This window comes from Antechinus flavipes, chromosome 2, assembly GCF_016432865.1.
Source record: "Antechinus flavipes isolate AdamAnt ecotype Samford, QLD, Australia chromosome 2, AdamAnt_v2, whole genome shotgun sequence".
NCBI classification, from domain to species: domain Eukaryota; kingdom Metazoa; phylum Chordata; class Mammalia; order Dasyuromorphia; family Dasyuridae; genus Antechinus; species Antechinus flavipes.
This window is the reverse complement of record NC_067399.1, coordinates 503,606,247-503,629,587: the sequence shown is the minus strand read 5'-3', so window position 1 is coordinate 503,629,587 and position 23,341 is coordinate 503,606,247. Positions and strand designations below refer to the sequence as shown.

At 36.0% G+C, this 23,341-nt stretch overlaps 1 protein-coding gene across 1 annotated transcript in view; it reads left to right on the top strand.

Moving 5' to 3' along the window:
• The window catches only part of MED27 (mediator complex subunit 27), a 253,392-nt gene that overhangs the window by 61,761 nt on the left and 168,290 nt on the right, over positions 1-23,341 (top strand). The window lies entirely within an intron of this gene.

Sequence of the window (23,341 nt, the reverse complement as noted above, 5' to 3'; positions counted from 1 at the left end):
TAGTTATTTCTACTACCTCTCCTCTTTTCAACCTTTTGTAATTGATAATTATTCTAGTATTTATATCCTTTATCCTTTGACTCTAAGTCATTATTTCTGTTGCTGCATTGTCTCCAATGGTTCTTATTACAGCTGTTTGCAAACGTCCCACAAAATCTGCAAAAGGTTCATTGGGACCTTGCTCTATTTTTGTGAAAGCATTATTTCCATCTTTCTGTCCAGGGAGAGAATTCCAAGCTTTTATTGCAGCCTTGGAAATTTGCTCATACACTGTTATGGGATAAAAAATCTGTTCTAAACTCTCTGCATACTAACCTTGACCAGCTAGTTGGTCAAAAGCAACTTGTACAATAGCTCCTGTTTGCCTATTGCGTTGGGCTTGAATCCTACATAATTCATGAAACTCCGAAAGCCACAACAAATTTTGTCCCGGTTCTAGACCTAACTTTCTAGCCTTCTCGTATATCACTCACCTTCTTTCACTCTACAGATGAGTACAAATTGTACTTCTTATGTTCCTCACATGTGATATTCATATCCTATTCTCATGCCTTTATACTCTTCTCCATACGTGTAATGCACTCGTTTCTCATCTTTATTTCTTAGAATCCTGGTTCTTTCAAATCTTAACCCAGTTCATCTTCTACTTGAAGCCTTTCTTGATCCCTTGATGCTAGTCCCCACATTATCATTATTTTACATATACTTATATACTTACATGCCAATTCTAGGTATAATGTAAGTTCTTTGAGGACAGGAATTATTTCACCTATATTATTATATCTAAAGGACCCAGCAAAGTGCCTAGCATACAATAGACATTTAATAAATGCTTGTTTTTTCTGGGGCAATATAGGTAGCTAGGTGTTGCGGAGTATTGAAGTTGAGTCAAAAAGAATTGAAACAAATCACTTAATCCTGTTTGCCTCAGTTTCCTCTTATGTAAAATGAACTGGAGAAGGAAATGAAGAACTACTCCAGTATCTTTATCAAGAAAACCCTGAACATGTCTGAAAAATTATAACTTGCTGATTCCTATTCCATTCCATCTTCCATTCAGCTGCCAGATAATCTTTCAGAAACACTGATGTGACCTGTCACTATCTATTTAGTGGCTCCTTATTTTCTCCAGGAATAAATATAAATACTTTAGCATACAAAATTTTTCATAACTTGCCCCTTTTTTACCTTTTCTATCTTCTTACATCTTATTTCCCTCTCCCTGTAGCATGCATCCTCTGTGGCCTCTTGTGACCTATGACTTTGGCCTCTTTGCTGTTCCTCAAACAAGATTCACTCCTCCTCCCAACTTAGGTCTTTCTGACTTCAGAGGTGGTGCTCTATCCACTGTGCCACTTAGCTGGCCCAACTCTGGGCATTTTCTTTGACTGTCTCCTTTGCCTGATTGTTCTCCCTTCTTGTTTCTGCCTTTTACATGTAAATGGTTAGGGTCAGATTTACTGGATTAGTCATTTTAAGCTTTTTTGCGCTTCAGAATACATTATTCCATTCCCTCCAGTGGTATTTGTGGATATAGATTAGTCTTGTGTTATTCAAATTTCCTTTCTTTTACACTTGAAGGCCTTTCTCTTCACTGCTAGAAGAATTTGTTGTTTATGTGAGGATTTGTTGATTTAACCACTATATGTCTTGAAGTTTGCAATCTCACTTTTTTTTTTTCCTGGATGATTTTTTTTTCCCTTGTAGATTCTATTTGTGATTTATTTTTTGCGCCCAAAAGTTCTAAGAAATTTTCTTGTAATATTTCTTGCATTTTGATGTTCAGATATTTTGAATTGCATTCTTCTGGGAAACATAATTTTTATGTTGTGTTTATGCATCTTTAAGGTCATTACATTTTGCTTGAATAGAGATCATACTTTCTTTTAATGTTAATTGCATTTTCCTTCTCTTGTTAAGATTGTCCTTTATTTTTGTGTATTCGGAATCCCGATTATCTATATCCTTGTTTCTTTGGTAAAACTTGCTATTATGGTTTCAAATTTTTCCAAAATTATTTTTCCTTATCAGGTCATAAATTCTACTTTCTTGTTTCTCTTTTAATCCATTCAAGTATTGCATGCTGTTGTTCCATGCTATCTTTGGAATTTACCCAGTTCTTTGCTTCATTAGTTATTGATTAATTTTCCATTGCATTGCAGATGCCTGATCTCTTTTACCTGATATAGAGGCTTTATTCTATTCTGTTCTAATACTCCCCCATTGGTTTATCTGCTGATGCTCTAGGTCTTGATTTTCTTTCTGGGTCTTTATTTATTTATTTTTTAAAATCATTTCAATTCCTTCCCCTTTCCTCCCCTTATATTCCTCTTATTGCTTACTTTCTTATTCCCTCCCCTTTATTGGTGGTCTGATAGTAATGACTAGATTTCAGAATTGTGTCTCAGCCTCAGGCTTCCATGCTAAACAATTCATAGTTCACCAGTGTTAGTCTGTACAAAAATAATTTCTGGCTTCAGCTAGATGCTTGATTTTTTTTTTTTTTTCAGTTTAATTGGAATGATACAAAGGCATATTTACATATCCTGCTCCACTGTCCTCTGTTACTTAGTTCTCTGAGTTTTGTTGTGGCATAGAATACTGTGTGTGTGTGTGTGTGTGTGTGTGTGTGTGTGTGTGTGTGTGTGTTGGGGTTGACTTGCCCAGTCTCACATAGCTAGGAAGTATTAAGCATCTGAGATTGGATTTGAACTCAAGACTTCCTGACTATAGGGCTGGTGTTCTATCCACTGTGCCATCTAACTGCCCAGGTATAGAATACTTCCACATTCCTCTCTCTTTGCTGCTATTGCACTTCTCACTGCTCTGAAACCCTGAGAAAATTTCTGCTGTTGGGATCTCCAAGGGTTGAAGGTACAGGGATATAGAGTTGGGACTAATGTTGCAAGTTTATAGGTTGGCTTGTATAGCCATGCTACAGCAGCACAGTTCAGTTGGGGAGGATTAGAGTTCATTTTGTTTATAAATCATGTCTCTGAAATCTACCCTTCCTTTTACTCCTTTCTTCCCTCTACTTTCTCTTCTCCCTCCTGTTTCCTGTTGAATGAAATGAATCTATATCTCCAATTGTGTATATGTGTTCTTTCTTTGGATCAGTACAGTTGAAAATGAGGTTTATTTTTTTGTTGTGCTTCTATTTTTTATGTAGTTTTATATGCTTGCATCCTAATTATGCAATTTCCCCCATTCTACTCTCCTTTTTTCTCTTAGTGTATTTATTTTCCCTCCCCTTTCCTTTCTTCTTTTAATATATAAAAAAAAAATAACAAAACCACTCCTAAGCTCTTTAACATTATTTGATTCCCTCTTTGATAGCTGGTGATATAAGTGTTCTTATGGGACACTTGTATAATTTCCCTTATTAAAATGCAAGCACTTCATCCTTGTTTAGTGTGATCTTATTGTTTGTTCACATTTGCCTTTTTATGTGTTTATTAACTGTATTTCATAGTTTCTATTTGGCTTTGGTCTTTTCATCAAGAAGGCTTCAAAGTTCACTTTTCTCCCTTGTTGGGTAAGTTTTGCTTGCTTGTAAATTTTTAACAAATGCTTTATTTCTAGGTGAAAGTATTTTTTAAATGGTCATGGCCACAAAATAATTCAACAGAATTATTCTTGTAAGACTAATACTGTATTCAACATTAATAAGTGCATTGTGGAAGGAACTTAGCAATCACAAACCAGTAAACAATCTCATATTGAGTTGTGCCAAGTACAGGCTTCTTTGTGCCAGGTACTATACTAAGTGCTCAGGATATAAAGAAAGACCTAAGATAGCTGCTGATCTCAAGGTGTTTATAGTCTGATGAGAGACAGAATATGCATATAGCCATATAAAAACAAGATAAGTATCAGTTTCAAATTGGATATCATTCATAGCAGAGGGAAAGCATTAGCATTAAGGGGAGAAAAAATTTAGAAAATCAATCTACAATTAATTTTGTTCTAGTTTAAAAGTCTCACGCTTTCCCTCATTTCTTCATTTATTGAATGTGCCCAGTGGGGCAAGGGACATTGAAGATACAAAGACAAAAGTGTAATAATCCTTGTCTTCTAGAAGTTTACATTTCATCAAGAGACAACATGTGTTTAGATTAGAATGAATATAGGGTAAATTCAATGTCCTTTGGGGAAAGTGTTCTAGTTTCTGGGGCTATTTAAAAGGGTTTCATGTGAAGAAGATGAAGATTGAGCTTCCTCTTGAAGGAAACAAGGAATTCTACAAAGAAAAGGTAAGGAGAGAGTGCATGGTGACAGTCAGTACAAAAATGTAGAGATTGATCATATTATATTTTGGGTGAAGAGCAGGCAGTTGTCAATCATTCTTTTGCCTGGATTCCAATATAGGATGGAGAGCAATATGTAATAAAGCTGCAAACGTAAGGTTGCACCAATTTGTAAGTCATTTTCAAAAAGTTCAATGGTAGACACTTGCTACTAAGTTTTGCTTATTCATAAAGATTTAGGTGAGTAAGATTTCAGAACTAAAGGGGACCGCAGAGACTATCTTATTCTTAATTTATTCTTTTTTCTGTATGAGTTTTTTCTCAATAGTGTCTCTCCTGAAAGTGGTCATATAGCCTTTCCTTGAAGACCCCTTGCCAGGATAACACACTACTATCCAAGGCAGCCCATTTTATTTTTAGATAGCTCAAGTCGACAGGAAATTTTTTCCTTATATTTAGTCTAAATCTTCCTTAGTGCAATTTCTAACCATTAATCTTAGCTCTCCTTTGAGGGGATAGAAGAACAAGCTGAATCTTTCCCCCAGAGAATTAGTCTTTCAAATACTTGGTGACAGCTATTATGTTCTCTAAGCTTGATATGGGAATGTGGATGTAAGTAGGATGAGAATGTGGGTGAGACTTAGAAAATAAGACAGTTCTAGCTCCATCCCAGAGGAAAAAATCCCTTGGCTCAATGTGAGAGTTTTAGTTGCAGCTCTACATTTCTGTAATAGAAAACTGTTTACCATTCATTTTGCCTATGAGGATTTAAAGTTGTAAAAGAATCCGGAAGAAATGGGCTTATAGAAAGAGTACTGGAAGACTCCTAACTTGTCAGAGTGACTAAGGACTGTGTTATGTCTTCTGTTTAGATTTCAAGGACACTTTAGAGATATTTTTCTCCAAACCCTGTTACAGAAACGGGAACTGAGGCTCAGATTGGGGAAAGAGATTTCCCCATATTGAGTGAGTTGTTGTTTGTCCTTCATTCTCAAAGAGGACCTGACTTTAGGGAGGTGAGGCCATGACATGCAAGTGAATTGAATTGAAGTGAAGGAAGGCTGTGCAAGGTCTCCTGCTTCACTGTCCCCTCCATTGGCCAGATATAGATCAGAATGCCTTGGAGATGTTCCTGGAGGCAGTGGGAGACCTTGGTCTTTTTAAACTAAAGTCTTAAACAGGTCTGTTTGACTGAATGATTAAGACTAGTAGCAATTGAGTCAAAGAATCTCCTCTTTCACTAGTTAAAAACAAACAAAAAAATCCAAACAAATAAACTCATGATAGATGGGTGAATAGTCCTCTGCAGACATAGGGAAAGAAGGAAATGTCCCCACCCTTCTTAATCCCTCTTTCAGTATTGCCCAGATATTGAGTGAAGGACATTAGACCCCTGGTCTTTTTGCTCCTTGTCATTGTTCTTTCTACCATCTCATTCTGCCATTTTTCATAAACTCATAGATGATACACCCTGGTGTCCCCTTCCCTGGCACTCTAGTGGCTGTTGCTTGCCTCCTTTTTTGAGCCGGCAGATCCTAACAACAGATGGTACTGTTTTGAATTAAAACAATTTAACGCAAGATCCATCAACTGCCAACATGAAACACCCTTAAAAAAAAGGAAAGAAACTCATTATCAAGAGTATTAAGCAAAGTAGGTATTTAATCTATCTTAATCATTTGCATTCTTGAGAAAAAGGAAGCCAGTGACAGCTGCCATGGTAGGCCAGGCCCTATGAATATATTTGCTTAGAATTGCTTCATAGGTTTACTTTTTCCCTTTCTTCTCCTCCATACTGCTTACCAATCTGGACATAGGTACGAAAGAACAGGCTTCTAAGTCACTCTGCATATCTTTAAAATAACTTTCTCCCCAGTTAGTTAAAGTTTCAGTCATAAAATCTGGGGCTACAGTAACACATTGTCTCATAGAATTAAAATGGAAATATAAATTGCATGCAGTTTTAGCTAATGCTTTGGTTTAATATATCATGCTTGTCTTCCTTTCAAGTTCCAAGGTTCAGAATTGATCCCTGTTACACATTTTGTATCTTACACATTGAATGAAAAAAGTTTGATAAGACAATTTCATTATTTTATTTCTAATGCTTTACTGAGTGGCATACATATAGCATTTGCATCATTTTTCATCTATCTCATTCAACATATGCCCATTTAGGTCTGTCTGAGACTCATTATCTTAATAAATTATACCAGTACAGGCATATTAATAGGCTTATAGTTTGGAAGGGTTTATGAAGTTGTGAAAACTCATATCCACAGTATATGGACATTCTATAATCTGTCTTCTGTTTATCCCTCATTTTTTTTTAGAATCCTAAAATTATAGAGCTGACTTAATTAGAAGCACTTAATTAAGAGCCCTACTTAATTAGAAGAACTGGTACTAGAACTCAGGTATCTGGATCCTTGAGTCCCAGTGTAGTATTCTCTCTTCAATACATTTTCTATTTTCAGCATTGTTTCTGCTACCTAATTCGGGGATTGATGATGAATGCCCCCCAAAACTAGCTCATTAGATCCTAAGTTTAAGAGCTGAAAGGGGTTGTACAGTTGTTTAGTCTAGCACCTTCATTTTTTAAAAAAAACAGCTTTTTATTTTTAAGATACATGCAAAGATAGTTTTCAGTATTCATCCTTGCAAAATCTTGTCCTCCAAGTTTTTCTCTCTCCTTTCTCTGATCCCCTCCTCTAGACAGAAGTAATCTAATACATATTAAAATTGTGCAATTCTTCTATATATATATTTCTACAGTTATGCTACACAAGGAAAATTAGATCAAAAAGAAAAAATGAGAAAGAAAACAAAAAGCAAGCAAATAATAACAAAAAAGGTGAAAATATTATGTTGTGGTTCACATTCAGTCCCCATAGTCCTCTCTCTAGATGCAGATGGTTCTCTCCATCACAAGTCTATTGGAACTGGCCTGAATCATCTCATTGTTAAAAAGAGCCAAGTCCATCATAGTTGATCATTATATATAATCTTTTTGTTGTTGTGCACAATGTTCTCTTGGTTCTGCTCACTTCACTTAGCATCAATTTATGTAAGTCTATTCAGGCCTTTCTGAAATCATCCTGCTGGTAGTTTCTTATAGAACAATAATATTCCATTACACTCATATACCATAACTTATTTAGCCATTCCCCAATTAATGGGCATCCACTTTCCAGTTCCTTGCCACTACAAAAAGGGTTGCCACAAACATTTTAACACATGTGGATCCTTTTCCTTTTTTATGATCTCTCTGGGATATAGGCCCAGTAGAAACACTGCTGGATCAGGGTATTATCTTTATTTTATAGATGCAGAATTAAGGCCAGAGAGTTGAAGTTTGCCCAAGGCCACATAAGTTAGTCAGCATACATATATTAAGAGCTTCCAATTTAACAGGTACTATGCTAAGGGATAAAAATACAGAGGAATATAAAAACACAGTCCCTTCCCTCAAAAGCATATATTCTTGTATATACTTAAGTACCTATAAGATATATACGGAAGAGATGGAAGGAAATCTCATAGGGGAAGGTTCTAGCAGCCTTGTGGGCCTAGGAAAGACCTGCAGAAGAGTTGAGTCTTGAAGGAAATCAGAGAAGCCAAGAAGCAGAGGTTAGGAGGTAGAACATTCCCCATGTGGGGGACAGTTAGTGCAAAGGAGAGGAGTTGGGACGTAAAATAGGCTAGTATAGCTGCTTGTAGAGTTTATAGAGGGGAGTGAAATATAAGAAACTGGGAAGATAGAAAATAGGTTGTGAAGAGCTGTAAATACCAAACGTATATTTGATATATGAGGCAATAGGGAGCCAATGCTATTTATGGAATAAGAGATAATGTTGAACATCATTTTTGTAATATTCTTCTCTAAAATGTAATCATCTCTGGGAAAAGGTTTCTTGGGGGGCTTCTGGAGGCAGCCTTAGTTTCAATTCAGTGTAATCATCCCAATGCAGTCAGGAGTTAAAGTCCAGATCTTTGTTTCCTTCAAAATAACCTGTTTAGCTTTCTTAGAGGCCTATCTCTGTCCTTGGTTCCGAGAGCTCTTGTTGCTAGTCCTTTGCCTCTGCCTGCTTCAGCCTCCAGCCAGCACAAAGGTGGAAGATGGAATGAATTTGTCTATGTCTCTGAGAGTGGGCTTGTGCTTTTAGTGGGCTCTTCTTATATATGCTCTCTTAAAGGTGTGAATCTTGTGGAACTCTAATAAGTACTAAGGACATTAGTGAACTAAAGAACTGTTAAGTAAATTAGATAATTATTGTCTGTATCAATTCCAGTGACTTAGCACCTTGTAAGAATTCTAATACATTTTGACATCTGAGTGGAAGAAGCACTGATATAAAGAAAGGCATGAGCAGGAAAGAAGGCTGGTCAAGTATTCCAGGTGGAAGATGATGAAGATCTGAATCTTAAGTTGCTAGAATGGAGAACATGAGAAAGGCACGAGGCAACAATGTTGGGATTCTAGTGTTCCTTTCTTTTTCACCACAATGACGAAGCAGTGACAGTGTAGTGGAAATGAGAGTGAGTGTTTGTCTGTAAATGGCATCAGTTAGGCTTTGCCTCTTCAGTCTGGTTGCATGTTTGACATAACTGACCCTTGATGATAATATGTTAAAAATGTGTTGATTTTATCATTAAATGTATTTGTTATATGAGAAAAGATGATGTTCCATTTGATTGGTTGATGTTCTGTTACTACATGCTATATTTGCCTTTCTTCATTTAACTTTTATTTATTATTATTATTATTATTATTATTATTATTATTATTATTATTTTGCTGAGGCAGTTGGGGGTAAGTGACTTGCTCAGGGTCACACAGTCAGGAAGTGTTAAATGTCTGAGGCCAAATTTGAACTCAGATCCTCTTGACTTCAGGGCTGGTGCTCTATCTACTGCATTAACTAGCTGTCCTCTTCATTTCACTTTCATTTTTATTGCTACTTATTTTATTTTTTTATTCTTTCTCTCCCTTTTATTCTTTGTTTCTGACTATGTCTTTGGTCAACCAGGAGGTTCCCATGGATATTGCCTCTTGGTTCACATTTATGTTACATTTACAAAGTCCTTTTCTTACAAGGTTTTGTGAAGTTGGTGATATAAACATTATTCCTTTACAGTTGAGGAAATTGAGGCCCAGACAAGTAATGTGAGTTGCCCAGGAATTATACAACTAATAAGTATTAGAGTAAGCGCTTGAACACAGGCCTTCTGACCCTATCTCGAGCTGACTACATTATGTCACACTATCTGGTTTTGAGACTTGGTTCTACAGAGGTTGCTGATCCCAGATCTAGCCTTTATCCACAGATTCAGGTAAGCATCCCATAATTTCAGTTCTGAGTGCCACCTCTTAGGAAATTTTGAAGTACTTTTTATTTCTTTGACTTTGGCCATCGCAGGATAAAAAAACTTGAAAAGTGCTGATATCAGTGGAATCTTGTCACTTTCAATACTTCTTACTGGGACCTGTATGTCCTTGATCCAGATTTAAGCTTTAAATGGAATAAGGTTTCTAGATATAGTCAAAACTTTGCATTTTGCTCTCTTTACAATACAGCTAAAAGAAACCATGCTGCTTTGTTATTTGTTTTCACTACCACATTTTGCCCGATGTATAGATTTTAAACCCTATATATAACTTTCTCGTGATATTTGCATGGGCAAGTTCTTGTCAGGTGATATTGTCTATGCATGTGCACCTTCTTCATTTGGTCACTTTTTGGGGTTATAATTGTACCAGTCAGTTCATAATGTTATATTTCTGCATATACAATTGTTCTTAAGGAATCTGCAGTTCATGTTTCCTATCCCTTTTGATTTGAACTCTTCTCCCATAGGAAAAGAAAGCAAAAAGGTGATGGCGTTTGCATTTTAATCTTTTAATAATTCATTTCACTGCTGCAGGGCAAAGCCTTAGATTTCCAAGGGCTTGAAAGGGAGTAGTTTGGTTTTGATTTGATCATACTGTCTGTGCTGAAGATACTGAGGAAACTACAGCTTAAAAATATAATCGGTGTATACCTGACAGCATTGAGCCCAAATCAGTAATATTAATTGATATCAAAGTGGTAATGTGAATTGTATTAATAATGCCATATTTGCAGAAAAGATTAGTTTTAAGCTTTTTACTCTTCCAACCCATCTTTTATCTTATAGATAATTTCTTTCTTCCCTTCTTGTGTGTCCTGCCCTTGACTTCCCTTTTGATTTTCTAAGATTATATGATAGTCACAGAATTTCAAGGCTGGAAGGATTTTAAGGACCACAATCTATTTGTTTTGCTGATGGGAAAAATGAAATCCAGAGAATCTGTGACTTACACAAGATCATAAGCTAGGTGATAACAAAACCAAGAACAGAGTCAGAACGCAGGTCTCTTTAATCCAGTGGCCTGAGAGAGAGTTTTGAATTGTTAGAGCTCAAAAGAACCTTAGAGATCTTCTAGTTCAAACATCTTTAAATTTTTTTTTTTTATGTTGGAGGAAGAAATTGAAGTCCACTGAAAGTGTCACTAGAACCTGAGTTCTAGTCTCCTAATTCCTTGTTTTCATATTAATTCTTTTCATTCTCAACATGAATGTTCATTTTAACTTCAGAACTTCTGTGGCCTTCTTCCCTCCTTTAATAAAACCAGGTATTATTATTATGTTCTAGGCACTGGGATATGCACTGGGAATATATCAAATAGAAGCAAAAAGAAAGATGTCCTCCTGTCAAGGAGCCAATATTCTATTGGGGGAAGATAGATAAAATGGAATTCCAATGTGGGCATAGATAGAAATGAAGAGATTCCATCCTGGGACATGGAGTTAAAAGTCTACAAAATTGGAGGTACAGTCAGGAGAGGAATATAAATTGGCATATCTCCAGAAGGGAGAGTCTGGGAGGAACCCACCTATAGGAGAAGGATAGATGATGTTCCAGGTTGAGGAGGTTCCAGGTACCGAGGGAGGATCTACAGTGAAGGTGTAGGAGACAGATGATACTGAAATTTAGAAAATAAAAAACAGAGAGGACGACCAAACTTAAAATCTAGAGGCTAAGCCACTGGAAAAGTGACTTGTATACAAAGAACAATTCATTACTTTTAGAGGCTTCAATTTAAAATACCTAATTTATGAATGAACTTCATATAGCAGTGGGCCACCAAGACCATTGAAAAAAAAATTTCTACTGCTGCTGTTTTGGACCCAGGTTTTATAAATGCTATCAAGTATTCACTTTTCCCTTAGCTTCTATGATGGAGGCTCCAGATATTCCCACAGAAAGTGGGTGACTGGATATTGCTAACTTTGAGTTGGGCTAATGGAAGATACTTACTACTATTTTAAACACTAGCAGTATTTTTAAAAAGTACATTTTGTGTTCCAAATAACTAATAGCTAAGGGAATTTTTGAAATATCTTGCATTTTTAAATCAGGGAAGATCTGTATATAGATGGAAAATGAATCCAAAATCCATTCCTTTGAAAAACAGGTTTGATGTACCCGACTATTTCTTTAATTCAGAAGCTGTCTAGTTTGTTAACTTTTGGTTGCAGTTGGGAGATTTTGTTCCAATTAGTTGTATGCCACTTAGTTTTAGAGTTCTGTCAGAATTGAATAATAACTTCTAAAAAAAAATAGCTTGCATTCATATAGTTCTTAACTCCATCAAATTCCCCTTTGTACTGTCGCATTATGGCATAGAAGCGACCCTGGGTTCTCAAATGTAATGGTAATAGTGAAGCTAGCTTTTTTGGATCCTGTTAAGTTGGAAAACCTGGACCTAGTGGGAGACTGTATTGCTGTTGTCTTTCCAAAATTCTATACCTATCTATGTGTGAATAGGTTTATATTCAGAAGGGTGGTCATCAAGGTTGAATGTTTTCTCTCCTGAAATTATGGATAGCTGACATACTGAATTGAGTTTTATGGTATTTTAAGCTTTTCATTATGCTTTTCTTAAAGCAGCCTGGTGACACAAAGATTGTGAATATCGTCACATTTTATTGAAGGGGAAAGTGAGGCTGAACTTAGCTTAGGTCAAATAACTAATAAATTCAGGAGGCAGGGTTTAACCCAAGTCTTATTTGACTCCAATACATATTTCACTCCTCTTATTCCCTCATTCAGAAAACAAAACAAAGCCCTGTCTCTTTACTGTAGTCTTGCAATGATTTAATACTGTTGCCCACAGGTATAGTGTGAGCTACCTCTAACAGCATATTCTTCACAGTTTTTTATTTGCAGAGGTTAAAAAAAAAGTATCTTGTATCTTGAGTAAATCTTACGTGGTATACTTATGAAAGAATCTTGACAAGAGTTAAATAGAATGGCCAGGCATTAATGATTTAGGAATTGTAGTCAATAGAGCACCAGGCTTGAAGTCAGGATGACCCAAGTTTAAATCTAGCCTCAGATGCTAGCTGTGGGACCCTGGGCAAGTCACTTGATGTCTCAGCTTCAGTTCCCTCATCTGTAAAATGGGGATAATAATAGTATCTTCCTCCCAAGGTTATTGTGAAGAGCAAATGAAATAATAATTGTAAAGTACCTAGTACATAGTGAGTGATATTATATACATTTTAGATATTGTTGATTGAGGTAATAGATTTGTTTGAGTATTAAGATGATATTAGGGCTCTAAGGGGACCCCAGAAATATTGGGTTCCAGGCCAGTGTCATAAGATGTGGTCCTCAAAAAGAATCTGCAGGCTCAGATCCATCTCCAAGTCGAGAGGCAAAGTTTATTGTAATTGTAATGCCAATTAAAGCAGGCTAAATTCCGGAAGAAGTTAGCAAAGAGCCAAGAATAGAAAGGTAAACTTATAGGGACAAGTAAGAGAAACTAGATGCTTCATGTCACTGATAAGCTAATTTTATGCCTTAAAGATGGAGTTGAGGAGTGGTCTGGTTCTGATTTTGTATGCAGGTACAGTATCCAGACTTCCTTGGGTAGAGCTTATGGGAACCTTCTGGAGATGTGCTTTTAGGTCTGAAATGTCACTAGATTAAATAGTGGGCATCCAGTTTTGTTCTGTGCCTGCCTTAACTTTATGTACCTCATTATTGTTGCTCATTTGTCTTTGAAACCCTGTTATCACAACAGGCTGTTATCTGACAGCCAGCAATGTTTTGGACTCAGCATCCTGGCCATATAAAGTTAAACTAAGGCAAGATAGCTTGAAGGAAGAAATAAATCATTCCTAACTGCATCATTCCCAAGGCCTTGGGGTTATGGCTATATCCTTCCTGAGAATTTCACCACATTAATAAGCAAGTGATGTTTCTTATCCCCCTTTTTGGCAGTGTGATAGTTTGGCAGGTGAGGGTGGTCAGTGAGTAGGTAAGAACAAATAACATGGGCTCTTGTTCACCAATCATCTATAGTTGAAGGAATTTAATATACTTTAAAGCATATAGTTAAGAAACATATATCTGTGTCTGGATTATCGTTATTTTGGGCAAGTGATATGTATTTTATCAATGTTTGCTTAGTGAAGCCATGAGGAAAATGTCCGTAAGACCTGTATATGTCTTTTTTTCCCAGCACAATAGCTTCAGTTCCCTCTCAATGCCGCAAAAGCTTCCCTAAATCCATTGTTTCTTGTGGATTTGTCTCCATGTTGCAAAGCCATCTGTTCTCTTTACTGTCCAAGCTTTAAATTCTGAAATATGAATTACCAACGGCTCCATGGTTTTCCATTGCTTGCTGTTTATTTTGTATGCCAGTAACTGGTCTTTAAACTGTTAAAACTACCATTTACTCTTACTTTCTTTAGCAGCCTTGGGCAGTCACTGTAAGTGAATGAGTTGTTAGCTAGGTGCAGAGTTGCAGTGTGAGTATGAACAAATTTTGGTATTCATTTCTTTATGCAAGTAGCTGGTATTAACTAGAGAAGTATTACTATGTCTTACAGGCAGTAGAAAGAACACTGGGGCCTGAAGTCGGGAGACTTCAGTTTATATCCTAGCCATGACACTAGCTTTCTGACTGTGGGGAAACTTACTAAACCTTCCAGGTTGTCAATTGTCAGATTTGGAAAACAATACTTATACATTCATTGCAATGCCTTCTTCACATGATTATTTTAAGAAAAATGCTTTGTAAACCTTAGCAGACTTAAAAATATAAATAAAATAAATAAGAAGATATATAAAATATTATGATTTGTAAAGAAACAACTATTCATGATACATAGAAGACTGTGCTTAGAGTCAAAATGACTCATATCCAACCTTGACTCTTATTAATTATATGTGCCTAGCCAAGTCACTTCATGTTGGAATCTTTACAAACTGCTAACTCATTAGAGTTGATAGATTATTGATCTGATCTTACAAGAAGATGTTTTGGGCCAGAACCTGAAACAAGGTACTAAGTAGAACTAACTGATACAAGGCTTGTGTTCACACCTTTACTCATTGGAGTTCACAAGTATGGGAGATTCACAAAGTAAACTTTGTAACTTTATGAATTCACACCTCCCTTGAAGCTCTTGAGGCCAGAGAGCACTATGGGAGAAAACCCATAATCCCTCTCTCTTGTATCCCACAATTCCTCTCTCTTGTATAAAAGAAACAGACAGAGGCTCTCGGACAGAATTCAATCAAATTACATGAAGAAGAGCAACAAGTCAGAAGAAGCCACGAGTTGGAGCTGAACTGAAGACTGAGAAGGCTCTCTCAGAGGCACAACCAGATTCATCTTCATCTCACACCACTGTGGTGGCTGGGCTCCTGCACTTCCCCCACTTGAGACCAAGCTGGTCTGAAAGACTCGCCAGAAAGCCGCCCAGCCCCAGGCAAGGAGACAAGAGATTCATTCCATCTTTGTGCTGCCTGGAGGCTGAAGAAAGCAGAAGCAAAGGATAAAGTGGCAAGAGCTCTTGGAACCAAGCAGAGAGATAGGCTTCTAAGCTAACCGGGCTATATTGGAGATAATAAAAGAGCTGAACTTTTATCACCTGGCTGCATTTGGGGTAATTATTGATCCGAACTGATACTAAAGCTGCCTCCAAGAAAACCTCCCCCGAGAAACCTACCTTCTCCCCAGAGAGAACTATTCTACTTATTTTAAAAGAAGAAGATCACCACAACTTCACATCTTTGTGCCTCAGGTAGCTACTTAGAATTGTGAAATTAACATAGACTCTCTATTACGACACTATTGACAAATATGACTATTAGTCTAGAGTCGCTTCTATCACAGGATCCAAACTTGGATCATTTAGCTAGTGAATGAACTTTAATTTTCCTCATGATGCAGTTGAATTTAAAGCTGTCAGTAAGCTTAGGGAGCTTATTTAACTTAACACAAGAGAATAAGCTATTAATTTTGTTGCTCAGTCCATTCAGTCATGTCCCAACTCTTTGTGATGCTCTGAACCATACAATGCTGAGATGCTCAGTTTTCTACTGTATCTCTCTTTTTTTATTAAACCTTTTTGTTTTCAAAACTTACTCATACATTTCAACATTCACCCTTGTCCAATCTTGTGTTCTAAATTTTTTTCTCCCTCCTTTCCCCCACCCCTTTCCCTAGACAGCAAGTAAACCAATATATGTTAAACATGTGCAATTCTTCTATACATATTTCCACAATTATGCTACATAAGAAAATTCAGATTAAAAAGGAAAAATGAGGAAAAAAACCAAAATGCAAGCAAACAAAAAGAAAAAAGTGAAAATACTATATTGTGATCCATTTAAGACACTTATAATAATTACTTGATGAATTGATAGTAAATATCAGGATAGTAAAGAGACTGAAAATGTTGTTATTGATGGTTACTCAAGGACTTTTTTTTTTTTGAAGAAATTGAATGTTTAGTTTAAAGAAGAGATTTAGGAAAGCACAATGGTTGTCTTTAAGTATTTGGGAACACAAGTAGTAGTCAAGTGGAAAAGAAGGGTTAGACTTGCTTTTTTTGCCTTCAGAAGGCAGAACTAGAAGCCCTAGGTGAAAATTGCAGGAAGATTTCAGGATAAGGAAAAACTTCCTTTTCAAAAAGTAGTGGGAAGGATGTGACTTCTCTATAAGCAGAGTTTTGTTTCTTTATTGCTGATGTTATAAAAGGGATTCCAATGAAGATTGGTCTAGATAAAATTTGATGTCGGGAAAGATTGAAGGCAAAAAAGAGAATGGCAGAGTATGAGATAGATACAGTGTCATGGAAACAATGAACATGAATTTGGACAGGCTTCAAGAATTGTTGGAGAATAAAAGGGGCTGGCCTGCTGTGGTCCATGGGGTCACAAAGAATCAGACATGACTGAACAACAACAGATAAACTCTGCCGGTTCTTTAAAAGGAAGATCACCTGAACATAATTTTCCAGTGATAGGACAAGACTTGAACCAACCCAACTGTTCTAACAATACTCCAATGTTCTTTCCATGTTCAAATAGGCTGTTTTTTTGGGATTTTTTTTTTCAACTTTGTTATTTTAAGAAATAAAGGAATCATCCTAATCATTGTTTTGTGTATTGAATGGGTAGGGGAGGTTGCAAAAAAATCTTGAAAGATAGACCTTTGTTCAACTGATGTAGTGAGAGAATAAGTTCTAGGACCAAGCAAGAAGGGCAGAGTTACCCATTTGGAATTGGTATTTACTTCAGAGCATGCTCCACTCAGCAATTAGGTGTGCCCAGAAAGTAATTATTTTCCATACTGTGAAGATTTTCCCCTATAATTGTCTTGAACAAAGCTTCAACTTTTATGATACTCCTGGTACTATCATCTTTGTCAATCAAGTATCTTTTGTTTTACCTGCTGAAGGGTGCACTGGAGATACTTCTGTGATAGTCCTATTAATTTAATTGAATTTTCTATGACTTTCTCAAACTGATCTATGCCAATAATACAAGACTTAGTAGAAATGCTCATTATTTTTGCTTCATTAATAACGCAGACTGAGACAATAAAGAAAGTTTGATTAGTATTTTGCTGGTTTAAAAATATAATTTGCTCTATAAATTAATGGGCATGAAATATAGGCCAGTTTTATGTTACAAGAGCTATAATATGGGTACAAGCAATCTCACTCTTTAATTATTTTGTATTTTGTCTTTCTGCATTTCTTATGGTATTTTTTAAAAGACCCATTATTTTCCTCTAACATCATTCACAGATCAATTTCTGTCCACATTCAGATTGCAGCAGTACATTATGTTTAGATAAGACCTATCTTATTCTAAGCTTTAGATGCCAAGTGACTCCATGTTTTGATCTGCCTGTATACTATGAAGTTTCTTTGTAACCAGTAACTGGTTTAGTTAGCTTCATTTAGGCAAATAGTGCAAGGCTTTCCTAGTCATAATTAGTTTAGTAAATTTTATCTATTCCAGCTGTGCAAGGTTAGGAAACTTTTCTAGTTGCAGTGCTCTTATGATCAAAAAAGAGGATGTGTGTCAGAATTTGGACCACTTGCCGATTAATCAAGTACTTCCCTCTCCCAGTGCAAATTTTCTCTCCCCCAACAAAGTTCCTGTGAATTTGTCTAGCAACAACAATCAGATATAAAGGCAGAGACTCAGAACTCTGGGCTTTCAATTAGAATATTCATTCTATTATAGGTCTGTGATTATTCATGGGACTAAAGAGCTATAGAGAACACCTTGTATCATATCCAATATTAACTGTCTAACTCATGAGCATTGAGCCTTTATGTTCCTTCTTAGTACCTTATGTGTAAACTCACACATGATCAGAACATCATTTTACTTTTTCGCATGTATTCAATGATCCCTTCTTTGTAAATGATTCCCAAATCTATTTCTTTTTTTGCATTTCATTTTCATTTCTTCAGTTGCCTGCTCATCAGCCTCATTTGAACACCTCACTGAGTGGTACCCACTGGTACCTCAAACTCACCATGTCCAAACCTGAATTAGTCATCCTTCCTACTTAAGTATGTCCTTATCTCCAATCAAACTTTCTCCATTGATGGCATCCTTTTCTTACTAGTTTCCAAGAATCAAAATCCTGGGGTCATCTTTAATTCTTTTTTTGCTCTCACTTCTTCATCTATTCCTGTATATCCTGTTGAGTTTTATTTCCACAGTTCTCACACATCAGACTACATCTTTCCAACTATTGTCATATGTCTGGTTCTCCTTGTCTTTTGAATTTATTATATGTTTATTATGACCTAGGCACTGTGCTAACTAGTTAGGATACAAAGAAAAAGCAAAAACAAACCCTGTCTCAAAGAGCTCACATTTTAATCGGGGAAACATGTGCAGGCAAAAATGAGATTTGGCAACTTATTGGATATGTGGATGAGTGAGAATGAGGAGTCAGGAATGACACTAATGGTGTGAACTAGGATGACTGGAAGGATGAGAATGCCCTTTGCAAAAATAAGAAAGTTTAGATGAGGAATTGGGATGGGAGTAGGAGGAGTAAGAAGATAAGGAGTTTTGTTTTGGATTTATTGAGTTTGAGAAGCTTATGAAATGATTTCAGTTTGAAATATACAATAGACAGTTGGAAGTGCATTCCCAGAACTTGAAAGAAACAAGGGTTAGGTATGTGACCCTGAGAATCATCTGCACAGCATCAGTAATTCAGCTCATGGGAACTGATATCCTCAGGTGAGAGATTATAGAGAGAAAAGGGAGGAGAATTTAATCCTGAAGTATGTCCACAATTAGTGATTGTGGAGTGGATAAATCTAGCAAAGGAGACTGAGAAGACAGTCAGATAGAAGAAGAACCAAGACGGCAGTGTCATGAAAACCCAGAGCAGAGAGAATTTTTCTTTTTCTTTTTTTTTTTTTTTTTGGAGGGGAAAGGGGTGAGGCAGTTGGGATTAAGTGACTTGCTCAGGATCACACAGCTAGGAAGTATTAAGTGTCTGAGGTCGGATTTGAACTCCGGTCCTTGTTACTCCAGGGTCATCACTCTATCCACTCTCTCCCTGCAGAGAGAATTTTTAAGAGGAAAAGGTGGTCTGTAGTATTAAATGCTTTGGAAAGAAGAATGAAAACTGAGAAAAGCTATTAGATTTGGCAGTGAGGAATTTTTTGGAGAGGGCAATTTCATTTGAATGATGTCAACTACTAGATTATAGAGTGTTTAGAAGAAAGTCAGGAGAGGAAATGGAGGCTTTGGTATATACAGATTTTTTAGGGAGTTTGCTTGAGAAAAGATGATGGTATATAGGATTTTAACTGGTGAGTGTGGCAAGATCACATGAAGGTTTCTTATATATAAAGGGGACAAAACATGTTAGCATAATAGTCAGCAAAGGAAGAAACAGTAAATAGAGAGATTGAAAATGTAACAGTGATAGTGAGATCAGTCTGTTGGAGTACTTGGGATTAAGAGTACTTTCTTTTTTTAATAATTTTTTGGGCCCATATGTACATTCTTTTAAAAAATAATAACTTTTTATTTTTTTTAAATACATGCAAACATAGTGTTCAGCAATTACCTTTGTAAAACCTTGCATTCCAATTTTTTTCTCCCTCCTCTCCCGCAGACAGCAAGTAAACCACTATAGGTTAAACATGTGCAGTTCTTCTAAACATATTTCCATATTCTTTATTCCATACAAGAAAAATCAGATCACAAGGGGAAAAGGAAAAAAAAAAAAAGCAAACCAACACCACCACCATTAAAAAAAAGGTGAAAATACTATATTTTGAGCCACTTTAAGACTTCATAGTTCTTTCTCTGGATGCAAATGGTTTTTTCCATTACAAGTCTATTGGAACTGCCTTAAATCACCTCATTTTTTAAAAAGAACCACGTCTATCAAAGTTGATAATCAAATAATCTTGTTGTTGTGTCCAGTGTTCTCTTCATTCTGCTTACTTTACTTAGCATCAGTTCATGTAAGTTTTTCTAGTCTTTTCTGAAATTAGCCTGCTTATCACATCTTATACAACAATAATATTCCATTACATTCCTATATTATAACTTATTCAGCCATTTTCTAATTGAGGGGCAGCTATTCAATTTCCAGTTCCTTCTCACTATAAAAAGGGCTGCTATAAACATTTTTGCACATGTGGGTACTTTCCCCTTTTTTATGATCTCTTTTGGGATTCTTTTGGGATACAGACCCAATAGAAATGCTGCTGGATCAAAAGGTATATACGTTCATTTTTTACATATTTACATATGAATCACATTGGGAAAGAATAAAGCGGAAAAAATAAGGAAAAAAACGAGAAAAAAAGGTGAAAACAGTGTGCTTTGATCCATATTTAGTCTTTATAATTTTTCTTCTGGATGCAGGTGGCATTATCCATCTAGAGTTTATTGGAATTACCTTAGATCACTGAATTGATGAAAAAAGTTAAGTCTGTTACAGCTGAATATCATACAATCTTGATGTTGCTTTTGTATAGTGTTTTCCTGGTTCTGCTCATTTCACTTAGCATCAGTTCATATACATCTTTCTGGTCTTTCCTGAATCAGCCTGCTCATCATTTCTGTTAGAACAATAATATTTCATTACTTTCATATACTACAACTTATTCAGCCATTCTCCAATTGGTGGACATTCATTCATTTTCCAATTCTTTGCCACCACAAATAAAGCTACTATAAACATTTTTGTACCTTTGTGTCCTTTCCCCTCTTTTATGATTTGATATATATCTAACTGGATTTTGGCATCTTGTCTTTTCCCTTGTCAATCTGTCATGCACATATATAGAAAGATATCTTCCCATTGTAGAGTTTTGGCTGTATCACTTTTCAAAAAACTACAATGGTGTTATTTTGGTCTACTCATTGTATTTAAATAGGTTAAAATGTCTGGCATCTAAGGCCCACTAATAATGGCTCCAGACCATTCCAGGCTTATTTCACATTACTTTCTTTCATATTATTCAAACATGATTGCTAGATAGTCTCCAAACATGCTGCCTCCTGCCTTTTTTTTTTTCCTTTTGGTATTTTCAACATACCGTCTCCCATGCTTGGGATAGATCTCTTCTTTATCTTCATGAGTCAAAGTCTTTTTCTTTTAAGACTCGGCTTAGGTGCTGTGTTGTTAGGTCATTTTTCAGTCTTGTCCAATTCTTTGTGACCTTTCCTGATCTTTCTTCCCTTCCAATACTAAATTGAAATTTTTTTTCCCTCCTGGAATTTTCCTAGAGCATTTTGCACCTATGCTTTGTGCACTATCCAAAGTGGTAATACCAGCAGCACCAGAAACTGAAACTTCTTTTAGTGCAATTTTACATTTCATAGTATGGGAAAATATTTTACTGTCATCTAATATACTCAATCTTGTGAATATGAACATATAGTGTACATGTATACTAATCTGTGTAAATTTCAATTTCTCAACTGTGGAATGTAAATTTCTTGAAGGGATGGGTTATTTTAGTTTTTATATTCCTTGTACTCACCACTGATCATTCAGTTATATCAGTAAATACTTACTAAGTACCTACCAGACACTGTCCAGACACTACGATCTAATGAGGGAGACAAAACATAACCAAATATATACAAAGCAAGTTATATTCAGGATAAATAGGAAATAATTAACAGAGTAAAGGCACTAGAATTGAGGGATTGGAGAAAGCTTCCAAGGGAAGGTGGTTTTTTTGTTGGAACTTATAGGAAGCCAGGAGGTCTGTAGTCAAATTGGAAGGAGGTAGAGGATTCTAGCTTTGGATCAGAGAAAATGGTTGGAATAACATAAAGGCCAGTGTTACTGGATTAGTAGGTATTAAGGAGTAAGGTACATTTGCCTTGAGCCAGATAAAGATTATGACACTTATAAGTTGAATTAGTCTATTGATAGCTTTCTACTCCATTTTCTTCCTTGAGTCTAATAAAGGAGATCACGTGTATTTTGTCTGATCAGAAATGTTTATATTTATGCACTTTAAATGAGATGTTATCCCTTTGAGACAACAGAAGAAAAATTTCAAATAATTCTTGAATTGAAAAGGTGGGGACTAAGGCCTCTCTAGCTTTCTGAATTTAATAAAGATTGAAATGCTATACTTGATTTGATATCCATTCATGTAGGGATGTGTGTGTGTGTATGTGTGTATGTATGTGTGCATGCACTTCTGAGACTGGTACTGTTATATTATTAATAACGCTGATCATACTAGGAAATCATGTCTTGCATTTAATATAGAACATAAGAGGCTTATCTAATGTGAATGAAGGCTCTCAAATTGAAACTGTAACTGTCATAAAATTTTAAATGAAGGAAATGTGTCACATTTAAATTTTTGAAACAAAAATAGTGTATTTTAATCACCCTGCTATATGAATGTCCTTGAAACTAGGAGTGAGGGATGGGGAGGAGGCTGTGGAGAGATGGGGAGAGACTATAGCAAGTGTTATGTTGCCTTTATGCACAGTGGGTTTTAGAAATTTATATAGAATGCTAAGAATTCTAGGTAAACTAACAAAACAAAAGGATTTTTAATTTAGGGAGGGAGTCATTCTGTTATTAACTTATCCAATTATACAAGTGATGGCAGGGATCTCAGAACAGTTGGAGATTTATATACACAAACGTGTGTGCTGAAATACCACATCATGATGACATTAGATGGAATGGTAACCTTTGATGATGAATTTTCTTGCCCTTTGGGGGGGGGAATAGAAGAGGAGGTGGGTGGTGCTTCACCAGACTCTAAATTTGCTGAAGTTTTTTCAAATTTAAATTTTTCCTAAGTGACAGTGTAAAGGAAAGAATGTCAAATGAATGTGAATCCAAAAATTCCTTCTCTGACATTTTAATGACGCTTTTTGAACCCGTTCAATGCTGAAAGCAAGAAAAAAAGATGTTTCTTATAATGCTGATATGTTATTGAATGGAAAGCCCTGGACTCAATATAATGTCACAGGAATCTTCATGATTTATATATTGTATGTGATCCTTTCATAAACATTGTTATTTTGTGCCCTTCGCACACAATGCAGGGTCAGAAAATGTCAGATGAGCTGTAGGATTGCTTTCATAGATGTTGTAAAGGATATTATTGTCCAGAAATTCTAGGAAAATATGAACACCCCAAATATGATGTATTTAGTGAAGAACTGCCGTGATGAGGACCAGTTAGCTAGAAAGTGGGAAATAATAGCATTGACTTTTTTAC